Source organism: Centropristis striata, chromosome 10 (assembly GCF_030273125.1).
Source record: "Centropristis striata isolate RG_2023a ecotype Rhode Island chromosome 10, C.striata_1.0, whole genome shotgun sequence".
NCBI lineage: Eukaryota > Metazoa > Chordata > Actinopteri > Perciformes > Serranidae > Centropristis > Centropristis striata.
In genome coordinates, this window is record NC_081526.1 from 27,342,704 (window position 1) to 27,363,411 (window position 20,708).

Below are 20,708 nucleotides of genomic sequence, written 5' to 3' on the forward strand. Positions count from 1 at the left end.
AGACGCGCTGGTGAAGTCCTGTAACAAACTGCCCGGCTCTCCCTGCCAGCCAGGCAAACAGCGGAGAGCAGCTGTTTAAGGATTCATGAGGCACATAGGTGACCCTCATTCATGTGGCAGCCACAAGAGCACATAAAACACAGCTGACCAGTGCACCAGCACTGTAAATGTGTCACATCTCCACCTTAACTACATTGATATCAATTACCAATGTGCCGCTGCAGCCACTTAATGGGAAGATTTATCACCAGCCAATGGGGTCTGTAACAATCCCTGGAGTTCTCCCACCCCGAGGAACTCGCATCCAGGCGCACTTGGACCATCTTGACTGGGCAGTTACTTATTCACAGCATCCATTTCTACTTTGTAAGGTAAGAGATGCAGCAATTAACGTGGCTATTACAAAGAGGGCTGTCATCTGTTTCTGATTTACGGAAGCGATATGTAGAGGTAGTTGTGCGTCTGTATTGACACAATAATGACTCATATTAGTTTCTCCTCCCAAGCATTTTTATTGCTTTCAAAGTGCAGTGGGAGAGGCTTCTTCTTTAATGAATATTTCTTGGCTATCTCTTTAAGCCCTAGTGATTCACACTATTTCTATGCCATATTTAGATAAGTCAAATATAAGTGACCTTGTCTCTGAGAGTTCATATTTCATACATGAGCAATCTGGCAGGCTCATCTGCTTGGCTCTGAAATTTCTTTAAAGCATCACTCTTTTCATTTCTCTTTAAGCTCTTTTTGGGGATGGACGTTTTGATATTTGTGCTCCCTTCAGACTTCATGTGGAGAAATCTATTTGTAAATCCATCATGCATAAATACACTGTATATATTCTGTTAAAAAGCGCATTATAACGGCCTAACTTGCTTTCTAAATGATTATTGTAGTATATTAAGAAAGCTCATACAAACTTAGAATTCCATCTTCAAAATGTTGTTTACACACTTTACTTTTGTGCCAGTTTTAATTTTTTAAATACATTCTTACAACTGCACACACCTGGAGTCAGGCTCAAATGCATGGTATATCCTAGTGTTTCACATGCATAAATTTCACAATAGACATGAAATTTTAACTAACTACAAAAAAGACACACTGTCACAGAACATTCCATCGAGTGCCACACCATACTACAAGTCCATTTGGCAAATGTGCTATTTAACACAAAGCTGTAAGGGTCTCTGACAACGTAGCAGTGTTGTCAGCCTTTCCCCCCTTGCTATCTCGCCACATGGGTTCTAATCTAATGTGATAAGGGGAGGGATGGTGCATGAATATTCAGTGGCTCTGATCTGTCATGCAGGGGTACACAGATGGTCTCTCAACGGCTGAGGTATTCACAATTCCTCTGTCAATTCCCAAACTACTGTACTGTGTTGGATGAATGCTCAAAGTCGTATACTTGATGGTAAACCACGCCACGTAACACGTCCTCTGACAGCTATACCGGAGCTGCTCTCCCTTTAGATTCACATTCCAAGAGTGATGCTTTAACCCAACGCCTGCATACTGTATGTGCCTGATTAGTTCAGGGGCACATTTAAGATCCTCTTAAGCTGCCCACAGAGGACAAAGCTCAACAAAGCTGAAAGACAGAAATGTGTAAGATATATTTTCATATATATATATATATATATATATATATATATATATATATAGGATATAATTACAACTCCCAGAATGCAATCAGTGATGTAGGGCTGTGATATGAGCATCTTAAGTAGCAATTACAGTATGTGTTGCACTGAATGGTCAGATATTTCATACCTCCACTAGATTTTATTCCAATAGCAATGGTGGAAGAATTGAACAAAACTCATTCTTTTGACTTCTGACTTGTTTATTTCTTACAATGGCTCTATTCTATTCAGGTGTCCTATGAGCTATGACAGAGTGACAGTGAGCCAGCTTGATCAGTAGCACGACCCTGAAACTCAAGCAGCTAATGGAATTCAGACGTGTTACTTTAGCTTTTCTCAGTATTAACTGTTTTAAAGGCCCAGCACACCCACACAGAGCTTTTTCCATTCTGGTTGATTAAACTGGTGGCTCAGGTTGAGAATAGACTGATGTAAGAAATTATAGGAGGTAGAAAAACATCAAGACTTAGTAAGAGCGATGCAGCAAAAATAACATTTAAATGAATGTCAATCAAGCAGACACGCTGTCCACAGAGGAGTTGGATTGGCGTACAAGTAAAGCTTTTACTGCCAACAACAATGTGTTCGGCGCACTACAATTGGTAATGGACAAGTAAAAGCAAGGCCAAATACATGCAAATGGAAAGGTCCTTTAGGTGTATCATGGATGTGTAGAGGCTTAAGGTAATAAACTGCATCATGCTATCATTGTTAAAATTGGAGGAAGCACAAATGTGCACTGACTTAATGGAAAGATATGGTCAGAGACAAACAGGTGCAGGTTTACTCTTGGAGGCTTAAGATGAGTTGAGGGCACATTTTGAAAACAGCAAATGCATTTCTTCAAACATTTCGTACAAACAGCACAATACAATACATAACCTGCAAAAGCATGCAACCGTTAGTCGGACCAGTCCATGCAGTGACTGCTGTAGAGTAATAGCTAAGAGTGGAGAAACAGTGCAGCCTTTCCACACTTCCTGACGATCATTGGTTGATCTAATGCTTCACACATCCGCCTTTATTACAGAGAGCCAAGATTCACCTGAAAGGAATTAATCAATCCATTATAACAGCCTGTTCGACCATTGTGCATGTAATGACTAATGGAATAGACTATTGCCTAGATGTTTGGAGGATACTTAACAGAGAGCCAGTATAATATGTCGTGATCAACATTACATAAGCAATAAATAATGCAGGAAACAGCAGAGAATTGTACCAAAGCATATGCAATTCGTACAAAATCTTGACTAGATTATGTGAAGGTCAAACAGAGTTCCTATTCCTAATCCTAGTTCAGAGAATTTCAATGCTGATTTGGAATGACAGACAGACAGACAGACAGACAGACAGACAGACAGACAGACAGACAGACAGACAGACAGACAGACAGACAGACAGCATTGGGTCCCTGTTGTAATTGTCAATTCCTGACGTATAAATATCCAATCATTTTTCGATGAAACCTGCAATGACTCGGTAATGGTTTGATAAATGAATAATGTTTGGAGATGAAATGGCCAAGCACACTTAAATACACAGTTTAATGGTAACTCATTGAGTGGAAGAAAGATGTTCCCCTGATAAGCTAAAAAAAAACTTAAAGTGTGATTTGCTTATTCAGGTAAAGCGGGAAACGTTTAAGTCTATCATCAATATTTATTAACATCTTATTTTATAATAACACAACCATAAATTAAACTAAAAAAATCCCATCTAGCCTAAACAGCGCACATCTATTCCTGGCATGGCTGAGAGGAAACCCATATTTGTGCTGTAATTGTTCTGAGTATGAGCTTTATATGTAAAACATCCTTTGCAGCAAATATTTCTCAGAGATCACTTGTGCTGCAGCAAGATTTGAGATTTCAGGATATGTTAATTAAAAATCATGCTGCTATTTGCCTACTTTAAGGAGTGAATATGGAGGAATCAGCTGGGCCAAACTAATACCTCTATTTAATGTAAAATGAGAGGCTTCTAGGGGGGGATTTCAGCAGCTATGTTCATTATGATAATCATGTTAATCTGAGCCAGTGCCAGTTTGTGCAGAATAATGAATTCCTAAAAGAAAATAACCTATCAGTAGGGGAAGATCCTTGAACTCTTACATACAGAGATTCATCATTTTACTGAGAAATTACGATTTCATTTTCTTAATTTACATTTCAAATTGATGCCTGACCTCAGGCAACACCAATGAAGACTTCCCATAATGGTTTTATAACAGTAACAGGGTTTTTGTGATGAATCCCACAACATTAGTAACTCTATGCACTTTGATTATTATTATCACATAAATCTCTAACTTAATCATCAGCATGATGACAGTGCAAAATTGTTTTGGTGAATCTGAACCGGAGCCAAAGTGTCAGAAACAGCAGAGGCAGCAATAGCTTTCACTCACTGCACTGTGACGGGGCAGCTCATCTGTCTGTAAGGACCAACGTCTCTACATACTCCCACAGGGCTCGGAATAGCATCGTGCATATGCACAATAGTGCACTCAAAATTTGAAAACAGCACAAAGCAACAGCTGCTGAAAACAGGGATTTACTAAATATCATATATTAAAGAGATTTTGCTGAATATGTGATGTCGCCGAAGAAATCCCAATATCCATTTCAATACTAGGTTTGCAGCGAAGCACAATGGAGGAATTTCTGCTGTGTTCAACAAAATGAAAGTAGTTTCACTGTATAATACTGTACAGGGAAAATGTAGCACATTGAAATTGACTTCATTTTTTAACTATTATTATTTAAATTAATATTGGTTTCAATCAGAGAGGAAATGTTTCAAATGTAACAGTCAAAATGATAAATATATCCATAAAAGTTATTTTATTGTTATTTTGTTTTTTTTGGTCATCCATAAAGTTGGAATAAAGTATTTTTTTTACCTCTTTCCATGAAATGATTGTGACAATGTGATTTATTCTTGACAGATAAAGGGTATTTCTTCTCAAAACTGTATTAATCAATATCTTCCAAACATATCCCAATGAAAATGAAACCATCATTAACAGAGCAATGTGTCTGAAAACACAATTATTCCAACTTTATGGGCGACCGTATATATTATAACATTTTGACGATTCAAAAGAAAAGAAACAATTTTGCAACTGTGCATTCCAAATAAATTGGCTGAGGTAAAAGAAAATATATGAAATCTAAAAAGTGACATATATCACAGAATGGCCCTGTTGTCTCATACGCTAGTACATATAGACTCAACAGTCTGGACATTTTGACACAATTAACAAAATCAGTGATTATAAGCATTCATATGGGTTGTTTAGAGGTACAATTTTACAAGTTGCCTTTGTATGAAAAACACCAATAACTACTGTAGTAACTAGCGGTTACAGTAGTGTTAACTTTCACACTCGCAAAAACAAACCGTAACAGAGAAGCTGCCAGAAGTGGTGTAATGTTGTTAACATTAATCTCCGAGCTGATAAGCTGTGTCACTGGTGTGGAAGAATAAATTTAAAGTGTAAAAGGCATGCATATTTAAGTTATTCTGCTTGTGTGGCTCTATGTGTGTGTGTGTGTTTCTGGCAGTTGAAGCATCAAGAACTCATGGAAAAAGTGAACTCTTCACCTTTGTATGTGGTAACGTCATTATAGTTGCCATGCTTGAAGCTTGAGGATGTTTGGGTTATGAGATGTGACTCTGTGACGCCCTTACTTGAATAACTGATGGAAAAGGGTGATATATTTATAACTGTCATGTAACAGCACCACAGGCGTATCTCAGCTTGATTTGAGTACATGGGCTGTTTGTACCCTGCTCTACGTTCATATCTCAAAGTCAAATAATCCTCGGACAAATTCTGGATATGTGGCGGTGCATTACTTATCTTGCTACTTGTCATGGACAACTTGTGCCATCCAAATTATGTGGAACTGTCAGAGGGCTTCCATGGCAACAAAGTGAACTGCCAAAATGCATGTAAATAAAGTTCACTGGGATAAAGAGGAGATGAGGTTCATACCCATACAGCCGCATTTCACCAACTGTAAACTGTCCTCAGCATTCAATGCTTTTTAAAAGGCACACAGGTCTAAAGACGAAGGGCTCTTTAAAAGACAGATTTTTCTGTGCGACCTTTACATCCTTGCCATTTGAAATGATGTACTCAGCCAAAAGAGCTTATTTTGCTGTATTTGTCTGACCCCAGATATAGAGGCAATATTTTCCACAAGGTGGAACCTCCAAGGACTGAGATTCTTTCAACTTACTGTGTGACCACAGAATTAAATGCTGTGGTTTTCAACACATTTAGAAAAGGCTGTGAATGAAAATGTAAACTGCAGATCTTGCCTCCTTTATCAGCATCGACATGACAATGACCAATCATTTGACTCATGACGAGTCACATGGAGCAGCTGAGAAGCAGCCAATGGCACAGTATGAACGGGAAAACTCCCTGGTGGGTAAATGTGTATGCCTTTGCATGTTTGCATGCCTTTGCACAGCCAGCATTTGATGACGCTCTGCCAGGCCTGTACTGCAGCCGCCTTCAGTTCTCGCTTGCTTCGGCTGCTTTGCACCTTCAGCCTGATCTTCAGCACAGGAAACACATGCTGACTTGGTCTGAAGCCAAAGTGACTTGGCCAATCAAGAACATTCCTGACATTCCTGGCAACATGTTTGGCTCTAAAAATGTCCACGGTTGCCTTGTCTATAGGGGAAGGATCATTGGGCTCCTCGTGTTTCTATATTTTACTGCTCTGGCTTGGTTTCCTTACAGTGTTGACCCTAACAAGATAAATGTGAATACCCTCAATCAAACCTCAAATTCAACTTGCTAGTAGTATTAGTCAAGTTACTTGAATTTCTATATTATTTATTATTATTCTATATTTATTAATTAATAAATTAATAAATAAATATATTTGAAGTTAATGACATAATTTGACTGAACTGTACTTATTATACTTGTGACTTTACAGAATGTTTGTTCCTCAGGAGCCTTTCAACACGAAGCTTAAAAGGGATGCTTTTTAATTTGTTAAACTCTAAGCCACAAAAAAACATCATATGCCAATAGATTGCATCAATATGATCACTCACAGTTAAAAATGTATCGCATATGATTGCTTTTATGCATGTTTGGTATTGAACATTTTCTATATATCCATAAAATTGAGTCAATATAGTGTCAATATATTATGTTATTACGTAATGCTGGATTTGTGTCAAGATGTGTGTGCACTGCATGTAAAAGGCAGCAAGGTGTAGATTATATATGTAGATAGATATATATCTATGTTGATTATTCTGCTAGAGGACCTGTTAGCCTTTCCTTCCTCATTTAAAATCTTAAAATTTAGCCCCAACATGTTGCATTAACACTTAAAAAGGAGTGATTTGCTCCTGCATGATACATTGAATCACTCAAAATCGATCAACCATCTCACAAGTGCAAATCAATATTATGTTCTATATATCATATCGACTGAGTGCATTAAATGAGAGCAAAATCATAAAGGTATTATACACGGATCCCCTGCGACACTTAATTTCCTGCATGCAGTAGCTTATTATTTGCTGTAAATGATGCAGAGTATTCAATCAAATCTATTTGAAAGAGAGCAAAAATGTCGCCACTGTGCAGTGGAGTGAAGTCAGCTGTTGGCCTCCCTGTCATCCTGGCCCCACTGTATAATAAAGAATCGATACATCAGTCTGCAGAGAGGAATGAGCAGCCCCGGCACTGTGTAGGAAAGCTGCATTTTTAGAAACACCATCCAATACAAAAAAAGGGGCAATTTATCAGTATTTGGAAAACAACGACATAATTAGTCAATAGAGATACTTTTGTGACCGACCATTATGCAAATGTTCCAATCTAATTGTTTTGGGGCCAGCTTCAAATGAATAATACATACAGTATATTGTAATCAGAGCAGCTAAAACCAATATTCATCGAGAAGAATGATCTCATTAGGAGAATAATATACAGCGTTGTGTTTAATGCTGCCATTGTTTCATCACAAAAATAAATAGACATTTGGCATAATGCCACAAAATTAATCTCATTGATGCTATGCAATTGTGGTGTATAGGTTTATCTGAACTGAATATATTTGTATCATGTCATCACATTGTCATGTTGAATTCATAACAACATGTGTTGCATTGCAAATCCAAAGCCCACACAACATATTTGATGCTAATGGTGCTACATATTCTGTATGACAAATGTTCAAACAGGCACATACAGTCGAGAACAGACCCCGACTTGATCCCCAGTTGAATTGTCTAACTCTGAACAGACTGCTGAAGCCTCAAATTACACGGCTGGAAAATTGGAAAGTTGGATTTTTTGTTTTTTTGTTTTCAGACACATTGACAGACATTGTGATATGTTTGAAAGAGATTGATTAATAAAGTTTTGAGAATACATACAATTTATCTGTCAAGAATAAATCACATTGTCAGGTAAAAACTTCATGAGCGACCGTGTACGTTCAGTAGAACTTAATAATGAGTGTTTGTACAAAACAAGGAGATTTCAAAAGATTCTCCTCAGAATATGATAATAAATCTGATTTTTGTGCACCCAATCAATCTTGAAAACCCAGAAGCAGCACTTGGGGGCAGCTGCATGGGTCATTTCCTAATGCAATGACATACAACATTTAGCTTGGAGGACATGTGATTGAGTAATAGATTGCAGTATTTTTTTATATATTTTTTGTGTGGGTAGCAGTCACAGTTCAAATGTTTTCAAACAGAACTTTGACTCTACTACGACTACTATTTATAATAATAATTAATAAAAAGAGCACTTGGAAATTGGCTTTCTATGTCTATGACACTCCAAACAAACCATACATCTTTTTTAATTAGAACCGAGGAGCTCTTATGTTCCTCGGCCTTGGATTCTTCCATTAAATAATAATAGTTTTAGTGAAAGGCCTTGACCTTTGCCTTTGTTTATATTTCAGACTATGTAATGAGTATCGGGGCTCAAATTGGTGTGCCAGCCTATAGTGTAAATCAATTGATTATAAGGGAATAAATAAGTCTCTTTTCTGTGGCTTGAAGGCATCTTTAATGAGGACCATGGTTAGAGTATTATACACACAGCAAGTGGGAGGGCATGTATTTTTCTCTGAATATCCTCTGGCACTAACCCAGCTCCCTTGAAATAATCATTGGACTATGACCATGTTTATAGAGTGGCTATAAGAGAAGGCATTTCACTATCTATTAGACTACCCATTATTTATGATTAATAAATAAATAAAAGGCCAGTGTCACTGATTCATGCTCATTGAGAGTCGAGCCCTGGCTACGGTGTAACTGTGAGATGAACAGCACTCGCCATAGTGATGCTACAGGCTATTATTCTCATTGGCTGCCATGGTAAGTATGTGTCACCGTGTTTGCTCTGAGTTAATGCTCATATCGCTCTGATGCTTTGTTCCCCGCTGCAGCAGCAGGGAGATAATGTCGACTTTGGTACTTTAAGCAAGCACGTCAAGTTTTAAAATATGTTTTTTTTTTTCCTCTGGTTCTTCAGGTGACAGGCTGGGACGCTGTCCTTTACAATAGTCATACTAGGAGGGAATACAAAAGGGAGAACGTGTCAGTGCAGTTTAACTGTAGAGATGGAGGCTGTGAGAGCAAAGACAAAGCCGTGATGTGCTCCTCCCAGTGCATCACTTCTGACATGGATGAGACATGGCGCGGGTGCACCATTGTCACCAGGCAACGAAAATTCATTCTCACACTAATGGTTTCGCCTCAGACAAATGCTCCGACAAAGGTGTTAAACTACAGAAACAGGGGCAATGCAGCAAGCCGAGGACTGAATATGAGCAAATGATATGTTGAGTGCAAAGAGAACGACTTTCCCTTTTATGCAACTATCACATTTTGACAGAAGAGACGGTCTTAATCATTTAAAGTATACACTGCCTCCGTGGGAATGGCTGTTTCCAAGCACACAGACACACAAGTACACACAATATTTGTTGTGTCTGTTCCCCGCCTACTGAAACTACTGGTAAAACAGATGGCACAAGCCTGAGGAAGTGTACATAAGTTCTGTTCCAAATGTAGAGAAGAAGACGGAGAGAGACAGTAAATTAAAATACTTATTTCAAAGGCTGCTGCTGAATAAAACAGACGATTCCAACGCCTGAAAACACGATACATGTGTGGCAGGTTAAATATGTTAATCGCAAAGGACAACGCAGTGCATCTTAAGTCAGGCATCAGACGCAGGGCTGAAGAACCAAACGAACTACCCAATTAACTTTCTCTGCACTTACACTCACAGTCACATTAAATGTTGTAGAGATAGTGTGATGTCAACATAGCCTGTGAGCTTTCTAATAACTTTGACAGAACATTTTAACAGCAATGTGAAAGCAGAATTATGCAGATTTAAGTGTCTGGCACTTTCAGTGAATAATTCTCACAATATGCAGAAGTGAGGCTTGAGTGTAAACATGCTGCCGTTGCAATAATTGTTATAAATGTTTTAGCTTTTTTTGTTTTTTTTCTGGTTATTTGATGAGTCAACAGAAGGGTTAGCAAGGAGGAAGAGACGGAGAAGAGGGAAAATAAACGTTACATAATGCAAAAGGCCCTGTCCTTCAGCTCAATAACAAGGTGCTACGCTACATTACCCCCTAAACCTCCATCCGACTGGCGCCAATTCTCATGGGAGCCCGACACATTTGTGATACATTTATTTCAATATGGGACTTGCCAGATAAAATACCCTGCAGGATGTTGATAGGCAGCCTGAAATACACTGACTATTGTTACTTCATACAGACATACAGATCAAATACTCTCTGCACACTCTTAAAGCAGTGTGTGTTTTACAGAGGGGCTTTTGTCACTACTACTTCCAAATGTTTAAATTTAAATGTAAATGTAAATTGAAATGTACTTCACAATCAGGATTTTGATTTCAGAAGTTTAGTGGTTGAGTATTGTTAGAGGAATCTGGCTGTGATTGTCAAAGGATCTCACTATATCTACAGTACATGCAGAGCAAGCAGACATAACGCTGTGATACACCAAACCATGTCACCACACAAGGAAATAGATATTGGTAAATTCTGCAAAACCTGAAATCAACTTTTCTTTATTTTATAATTCACGCTCTTGACAATAACATGGTGTGGTTACGTTAAGTGAAAGATCATGTTTCTGTCAAATAGACTATTGTCGAGATAACAAAAAGACAAAGAGGTTCCAGTTACAAACTCTGGTCTCCTGCATGAGTGTCCACACACCAACTATGTGCCACGCTATATATAGGGCATACTGCTTCCTGCATTGGCAGGAAATGTATGTTTTTTTTTGTTTTTTTACAATATGACCAATCTATATAATGATAAACAGTCACATGTACTTTCCTTATAATAAATGTTTGTTTATACATCAGGACGTGATCATCTGTTTATCATCATATTGGCTACATGACCCTACCAAAAGCATTTGCATCTGTATTGTTACAGATGTAGCCGTTACCTTACACAGTTGCTATGCAGAACATGTGCAATCTACTTACACAGTCAACAAACATGGAGCAGAATAACATACTGCATGTGTGACAGAAAACCAAAAAATGAATTTAAAGCGGACATATTGTGCTTATTTCCAGGTTCATGCTTGTATTTTGGGTGTCTAAATGTTCAAAAAACACACTATTCTTCTCATACCGTCTCTCTGAATACACCTGTATTCACCCTGTGTCTACACCCTTTAAGCCCCTGTCCTCAAAAAACCCAGTCTGCTCTAATTAGAGTGTGAGAAATCCACATTTTTTGCGCATCCAGGCAGCAACCTCCAGGAAGTGCCTGAAAGAACAGTTCCTCATATGACCACTTGAGGCTTGCTCCAAAAGTAAGTAAATCCCCAAAGAACCCAATGTTAAAATGTCCAACTTTAAAGTAAACATAAACATGTTTACAGCCTGATACAAAAATGTTAGTCTCGATAGCTAATTTCCCCATTAATGACAAAAATATGTAATTAAGGCTTAAAGTTATACATATTTAAGGACATGGCAACTTTGAGTGACATGCAGGCTTCATTTGGCCCACCTCCGCTCCACCTCTTTGTCCATTATTGGGTTAGCTGGGAGTTAGGAGAGGTCAGGCACTGCCAAGAAGGTAACAGCTTGAGCCACCACAATGAGCTTCATATTGGCTCTTAAGAAACTTATGGGTGGTCATATTTTATACAGTTTATGGGCAAACCTTTGCAGAAGTAGTTGTCAAGTCGTAGGTGCCTAGCAGTAATTCTAATGAGCCTGCATAGGAAGGGGAGCTTAATGTGAATGGCTCGTTGAATCTGATGGGTTTTTCTACCTAGACAGCCCGCAAGAAAACTGACTGGGTTGTCTTTCACAGTTTGTGGGTTGACAGGCACTCCAGATACCCAAATGTATGTAGAGAAAATCAACCAGGCTTTGAACACAATGGAATTCAAGCATTGTAAACATGTCAACTGTCAGGAAAAAATGGTTTAGGTAGTATTCTCGCACATAAGAGCATGCATGACTTTCAGTATAAATACTTGATTAAGACATTTTCTCATGGCTATGCCACATGGTATATTTTATTAAGCTGTGGCAAACATGCTGATTCCCTGTGTTGGGTCACCGTGCTGTTTGTTTTGAAACTCTCTGCAGGATACTCATGAGCTGAGTATGGAGTATCTGAGGACTTTACAGGAAGGCATGGGGAGACATGCCATCCCCTCTTGACGAAGGGGAATAAGCGCAAGAACCCCAGAGAGAGCTGTCTTTGAACAGTTCTCCTCCCCCGTGCCTCGAGGACACCGAGATCAACATCGGTGTTGATTGGGTCGAGCCAGGCTATAGCCATGAAACACAGCTGCTGTGACTATGTTTTTGAAGTCAGCCACTGACCCCTTTTATTGTGTTTTCCTCTGGGAGTGACAATTCAATCAAAGGATTCACTGGTCTCCACGTCCACCAGATTCACAAAGCTCCTCATGGCAGCACTACTGAGACGAGCCAAAAGTCCATGAAATCCTTTCCTGAAGGATTCATGAAGGATTTATGTTCTAAGACAGTGTTAGGCGTGGAGTATCAATACAGGGAGAGAGATGCATGCTGACAGCCATTAGCGCAGTTTTTCATAAAATTATACTAGAAAAGATTTTAGAGAAAGTAAATTATGGCTGTCCCACTTTATCTCAAATGCACAGCAAACAGCAGCCATATATATGTCCTCAGACAGTCTTGACATTTAGACGTCCTTGATGATACACTAACCAAGAATGTGATTATGCTTCAAATTCTCAATCTTTTTGACTTTAGCTTTCACCACACATGATGCTGTTTGTCCCCAAAACACAGCAAGGGTTTGACTTGTTATTGCACACAAAGTGTTTGTTTGAACTGTGAACAATTGGAGAATTGCCATTTCGCTGGGTTTTCTTCAGACACTGCTGAAGGCACGCTGCTTTGCCGGCTCCCTGAATAACTGTCGTCAGCTGTCCAGTCCCGTGAGACTTGCAGCTGAGCGGATGAACCGGCGCCTCCTTCTAGTCTCTAGGTATTGCAGACCAAGGCCACCTCCCCTTCCCTCCTTCCCACAGGCCCTGGAGATGCAGTGATTACATCTCCCTGACCGAGCCATAGCAGGGAGGAGAGAAGCCACCAGTGCTACCAACATTTTTATACTTCTAGACAGAGGTAAATGTATTACCCTGCCTTTCTCATGTTCACAGAAAACCAAAGTGCTGATGACATCACATCATTATTATTTTAATTTTAATCCTTTATAGCTTGGCTCAGTTCATATGAGCCTATATAAAGGATCTTTCTCCACAGGTTATTGCAGTCCCTTGCTATCATTCAAGCAGGCAGAATGCATTCCAGTCCCGTCTTCTGTTTGCAGGGCAAAGCTGATCTAATTCCCCTTTCTATCAATACATAATCCATGATAATGAGCTGTGCAAAATTCCTTAAATTAATATGCAAGGTCTTCTTTCTGCAGGCATTGTAAATAAAATGGTGCCAACATTAATGGAAGTGATAATTAATTGCCTTCTGGAGATTATATGACTTGGCCCACAGCAACCGTGTAGAGCTTATATTATATCTATTACATTTAAAACGTGTTTCACAAAGGGAGAGTGAAAGATCATAGGTGACAGAGAAACCAATCAGTGAGGATATCAGAAATCTGCTGGGAACTGCCAGCGGGGCCACGCTGTACCCAACTTCACATACAGTAAAACTAAACAGAACATTGACTTAGCTCTCCCTTATTTCTCAGGTTAAAATACTAATACACAACCATTTTATTTATAGAAAATCCATTACTTTTGCTGATCTTTTGCTTAGCCTGGAATCCTCAAATGTTGGTTTTGAAAGGGTACTTGTATTGTATTAAATGACTAATGTACTAATGAGAAAAAGATTAAAAAAGAATGGTCAAAATGTACCTGTTTTCTGTCTTGTTGTCCCTAATGTGGTTCGTACTCCACAGATAATTGAAAAGATCTTCAGAAACATAAAAGACAATATACAACAGTTTCCACAGGCTGAGCAGAACTCATCATGATGAATAAACTGAAATGCAGTTAAAAAAAATTAGTAGCATTTTGTTAATGAAAACTATGACTACATTGGTATGTCAACAAGACTGTAAAAAATACACCAATGTCATTGAACACCAACTGTGACTATATGAGCATGCAATATTATGGATGCAAGAATACCAAAATGTAGTTTAACAAATAAAAACTCAATGCAGCAGTTCTGTTTCGGATACAATTGATGTATTCCTTAAATTGATACATCAGATCACTAGACCAAACACTGTTTTCTTAATGAGGAATTCTTAGGTCAAATAAGTTTGACTAAAATGACAAAATAATTGGTTTTGGCTCGACTAGATTGACTGAAATGTTCAATATTATAATCTGATGACTAAAATAAGGCAACAAGATGTCAAAGTATTCTGACTAAAAGTATACTAAAGTAGTAACAGGTTTCTCTGACTGAGATAAGAGTGAAATTACTTTTAGTCAACTATACTAAACTTGACTAAAAAAATGAATTAAAAAAAGGATGGAAGGATGGTTGAGAAAAACATAGCTGTCAGGATTAGAACTACAGTGGAGAACACCTTTTAAAAAAAGCATTTGTTCCATGTCTTTCACAGGAAAACACTCTGGCAGACAGGAGGTGACGCCTGTGAAATCACAAGAGAAGAAAAACCTGGCATGCAATAAGAGAAGCGCTTGATATTAAAGGTTGACTGATATACGTAGCAATGAGGAAAAACCTACAGCAGCTCATGTTATCAACAAAGCATCCAAGGGAGAGGATGCAACAGGCCTGGGTGTAATATCTGCTTTTGCTTTTACGGTTGTGAGGGAAGACCACCCATCCCTCTGTATACATCCTGACCCCTACTCGGGCCACGTTTGCGTTGCTTTATCTTATCGTGCACTGAGCCTGAAATACTCCTTCAACAAGCCACCAGTCTATTGCATTCATATAATAAAGAGCATAAAAGCAGCTTTGAACGTGTTAACAGCTGGTGACTTTTGATGTAAGCAGAGAGTACCACACTACCACCAGCCTATGACCTCTTCGACAGGGCATTAATAATCATTGTGCACTGTGGTCAATTTATGCACAGATGTCAGTGCCAAACCTATAAAGCACTAATTATACCCAATAACTCACACTGATGAGGAACCAGGGCTGAATGTTAATAATTTGGTTTTGTTGCTTTTTTTGGCTGTGATTGACTGTGTGACAGTGACAGTCTCATCGTGATTTACAGAGGCTAATCCAGCTCATAATAACACAAAATTATTGCTGTGTTTAGCTATTAAAGGTAATCCATGTCCCAGAAGTGTGTAAATAACAATACCCAAGAGCATGCATGCCACTGCCTAGTCTGACGTGAAGGACGAATGAAGGTTTACATGACTGCAGTCGGGTCTGTGAAGCAGAATCTTCACAGGATAATACATCACCTCCACATGTTCACTGAATAATACAGCACACCCTCAAACAGACCAGGTAGTCTACTGCTTTATTCTGTCCTTCAGAGTTAAATAGTAGTCAAACAGAGTTCTGTTGGACTGAATATCTGATCGCTCCAAAGTGCAGAACAAAACACCATCGCAACATGTGCGTTAAACTGATTGGCTATTCACAGTTCAAGCAGCTCAACAATAGCATATGTTTCCTATTGCTGCATCGAGTTGGAGTTCATACCCAGCAGTAGGTATAGTGTTATCAACAACTACTAAATATAAATATGGTATGTTAATTATGTATGTATATTATTAAGTATGTAAGTATGTTGTTAATCAGTGTTCCAAATTGATAGTTTAGTAACTTTTTGAGACTGATTTAGGTGAATTGGCTATCTTTTCTCTGTTTTACAGAGTGGTGTCCCATCTCGAGGTGACTCGGAGAAAATCAAGACATATAATTTTGTTATAATTAATAACTATTTATGATAATTATTAATAATTCTGATAGCCATCTAACCACATTTTTGAACTGTGAGATCCACACAAGTGTTTCAGGTTCATCCTTACATATTTGATATCCTTATGGGAGGGATAGCATTAACTATGATAACGCCCTTTTTAAAAAAATATTTGACGCCCCATGCAAGGTTTCATTTATTTAAATAAGAGACTTCCTAAATTCCCAACAGCACATTCTCAAACAGACCAGGCAGTCTACTGCTTCATTCTGTCCTTCAGAGTTAAATAGTAGTCAAACAAAGTTCTGTTGGACTGAATATCTGATCACTCCAAAGTGCAGAACAAAACACCATAGCAACATGTACATTAAACTGATTGGCTATCCACAGTTCTAGCAGCTCAACAATAGTATATGATTCCAACTGCTGCATCGAGTGTTGGAGTTAATACCCAGCAGTAAAAGTAGTGTTAGATAAAAAGATACGACAGCTATCACGGTTTGCCGTTATAAATACGGTCAGTTCAATGTATTGGACAGGAGGCACAGCCCATTTTTCTGCACTGAATAACCATGTGTCACTGGCAATAACAGAATAAGTGCATCAATTGCCAAGCACACTGCATCATGGAAACATGCATAAAACAGCCATTTAATGTGCAATTGGTATAAGGTGCAATTGCCGCAATGTTTGGGTGAAAACACAACATCAGTGAACATATGACTAGAAAATCTCATTAGACTATTTTCAGGGGAACTCTATTCATGAAGCCAAGGATCTCCCAACAATATGCAATTAATGTATGCAAGCTGTCCTGAGAAGTTTACAATTTTCTACTAATAATTACTTTTAAGCAATGTTACTTCTGACAAGAAGTTGTTTCATTGTGTGGGGTGCAGGCCCATGTCTAGTAGCCATGATTGTTAATAAACCATGGAAGAGGTAACTGTGGCAGACAGTCAATAATGTCAACACTGTATGCCAAAGTTTGTCATCAATTAGTTGAGTTAATTCGATGTCAGTCCAGTAAGCGGCTGTCACACAACTCACCACTGTACAAGATCTCCAGCGACATAATAGTTTAACACCACCCATAACGGCACATGTGAGAATTGGTCAAAATTGGTATTTTGCAGCGGTAACACAGATCGTTCTAAAAATAGCACACGGTTTGCGTTTGTAAGGAAGGCTGCAGTCTTTGTGAATTTAGTCTACAAAACCACTGATCTAGGTTAATGGCAAAAAACCTCCTGGTAAGGCTTCATAAAAGTCAGTTTAAACAGAAGTTAAATGTAAGTAAACACCGGAAGTGAAAAAGTTACAAGGGTGACGTGAGCAATGGAAGTTACATAAAAAGTAATTTACTTTTGTCTTCACACAGGAAACAAACCAAATTGTGCAAGTGTGCTGTTTGTTTCTATTACAATAGACAATTTAAAGGTCAATAATAAGACTACATTGGATGACAGTCTAATACTATGCTATATATCCTGTGCAGGATCAACACAGACCGGACCAATTCCAGTACACACTGGCTGAGAGGTGAGGTAGCACAGCAACTCTGGTCAACCTAGATGTTTATCAGTTATTGTGTACGACCATTCTGACCTTTTTTCAAACAGAAAAAACACAACTTAAAACAAGAATGTTCACAGAAACTTTTCAAAACATCCCTGCGGCACAATCCTGCCGTCCACCTGGATGCCAAGTATGTTTCAAACCCTCCGAGTTTCACCGAAGTGCACTTCTTCTTTTGTAGCCTTCTTCCAAGGCAGCTACAAAGATGTGAGTGAGCTTCATGTCTTCAAAATGACCACAGCAGTGTGCTTTGTGAAAGAGGAAACCGCAGACTTCTAACACACTTCAAGCCTAAAGGGGTGGGGGGGTGAAGTGTGGGTGTTTGATACTAAAAAGGACACCTTTGTGGTGGAACATCACTTAATGCATGTTAACACGACTCCTTATACTATAAAAGTGACACTCGCTGACAAATGAAGAGCTGTGGCACGATTCCATGTGACAGTTTTGCATTAGTGAGTAATGGATGAAATGAGCGACTTACAAGTTTCGTCATTTTCATCCGAGTCGTCGGGGCAGTCGGGCTCGCCGTCGCAGAGCCAGGCCTCGGGGATGCAGGTGTCCCGGTCGTGACAGTGAAACTCCCCTACGTCACACAAGATGGTTTCTGGGTGGCATGAAGAAAAGGGTGGAGAGAGAAGACAGAAAAGATGCAGCATGAGGTGATGGTAGTGGATTGCATGCTTCACCACAAAACACTTGAGCATGAATGTGAGTGGAGGAGAAGTGGATCTGGTGGAGAGGCCTTAATGTAAAGAAAGTGATCCTTATTATATTAGCATCCATGGAAGCATGAGGTTGAATGAAATAATGCTGTACCTCTATATGATATAGGGATGGGAATAATTAATCAATGATCGATCAGTCATGTCAATCGGCCATGTGGAAATTTTAATGTGTGTTTTTTAATTTTAATTTTATCTATGACTGTGTATCACTACTCACTGAACTGAAACACGGCCGAGCGTTCAGTTCTGCGGCTGTACGTCAATAAGCCAATGAGCTGAGAATTAAGTTGGATAAAGCTACAGATTGCAACCTGAAAGTTGAAATTACAATTATAAAACACACAGAAATACAATATTAAGTATTAAATTAAGCAAAACTAGCTTACTGTACGAAACCTTACTGGCATGAATTACTAGGTTAAATTTTATCCAAAACTTATTCAAACACAAAACACATGCAAATATGCAAGATTACTGTGAAAACTAACCTCATGCCTCTTCGGGGGCCAAAACATAAAACAATTAACTTGTTGATGTTGACTTTACAGTTTAATCTCACATGAGTGAGTTTAACGATCAAGTCTCTTTTCGTCCTTTCAAAATATATTATATATATATTTATATATTTATATATATATATTTATTTTATTTTGTGCACATATGCATGCAGCGATTATTGGTTAATTGGTCGTTAACGTTAAAGATAATCGAGTTGAGCAGGTTTCTTCCAAACATACATTCCTAATATGTATATACATTTTTACAGGCTGACAATCAATAGAGTAGTATTTCTTATCAATGGCAAAGCACATTTCTTTGTCAGAACAGGAGGCCATACATTTATTTTTTCCACAAGATTAAAATGCTTCTAAAAGAGGCAGACACAGATGCTGCCCAGGCATTATGATTTTGACAGCTCCTCTCCTCTAACAAAGACATGATGTCCTTCGCGCCTTGGCAAACTATTACAAAGCAGTTTGGCAAGTTTGTTCTTATCTTTTTTGCCTCCTTACTGTTGTGCTTTTATTTGATTGTGGGACTGGGGGAGTTCAGTGAAAGCCCAGTCAACTAAAAAGTCATTCTAGCCTTTCAATATAGCCAACATCCGTCAAAGTGTTGACATGTTTCCTGCCGGTAGCTGTCAGAGGCTCAGCTCCATCATTCTGCAAAATGACACCAGCTTTTTGCTAAAGATTTGACACCACAATATGACCCGCCGCTACTTCTCCGCAGCGCCGAGCGAAAAAACGGTAATTTGTTTCTAAGCTTAACCCACAGACAATCAGACTCCCCCTCCCACTCTCTCTCTCTCTCTTTCTCTATCTCCATCTTTTTCCCAGTGTGTTCCTAACCCATTAGTGGTGGGAGTGGAGCAAGTGGGAGATCAGGTCTGCAGCGTTTGAACAGTGAGAGTGATAATTCAACGCACCGCTGCTCCCTGCCCCGGCACCCTCCAGCAAATTCACTACCCAGGGACAAATCTGAAAAGGTCAAACATCTCATCCATTCTGCCTCTCCTATTCCCACTGATGCAATATATCTGAAATCTTACAATTTAAATCAAGGTCTCTTTTGAAATATTCAAAGCCTTCTCTTTTTTCAGGTTTTAAAGGGGGACATTCTTAAAATTGCACACCAAAGACCTCAACCCTTTAAAGGGAAAAAAAAATTAAAATGCATGCAATGTTAAGCGGCGAAAGGGGTATCTCAAGGTAGCCTAATGCATGAGGAATATGCTCCTGATCATTATTCTGCCTTTAAACAGTGGAACAGCACCAACATATCTCTGTTAACTTTATAATAACACAGACTATTTTTAAGCTATGCCAAGATACTTGGCTGCACTCAAATATGCTTCTTTTAACCATCATCAAGCAACAAAATATTGTGATCTTCAGCAAAACATGCTGTCAACCTCGATGCATACTGATTATCACTGCTATAAATATTAATACAGCACCAGCCTTTAATAACATAATGGACTGTGTATGATTTGACAATTTAGTGGTAAAAAAACTGTACAATCAGGGTCACACCATATTGTGACATTACTTACAACCCAGAACAAATTATATTACATTTATTTAGATGGTAGAAACAGGTAGTCAGTATAAATACGGGCACTTTTTAAACACATCTGCAGCTCATATGTCGACTACATAATTTACATTCCCTCTCAAAAAATAGCAATGCATCAATAAACACATGCTGGGCTCGAGGTTGGCACAGGCATGCTCAGCTTGTTGAAGTCTCTAAAGGAATATCTCCTACGCCTTTAA

At 38.7% G+C, this 20,708-nt stretch overlaps 1 protein-coding gene across 1 annotated transcript in view; it reads right to left on the reverse strand.

Annotated features, from left to right (window-relative positions):
* Positions 1-20,708, reverse strand: part of lrp1bb (low density lipoprotein receptor-related protein 1Bb) — a 289,380-nt gene that overhangs the window by 194,157 nt on the left and 74,515 nt on the right. The gene's annotated exons all lie outside the window — the stretch shown is intronic.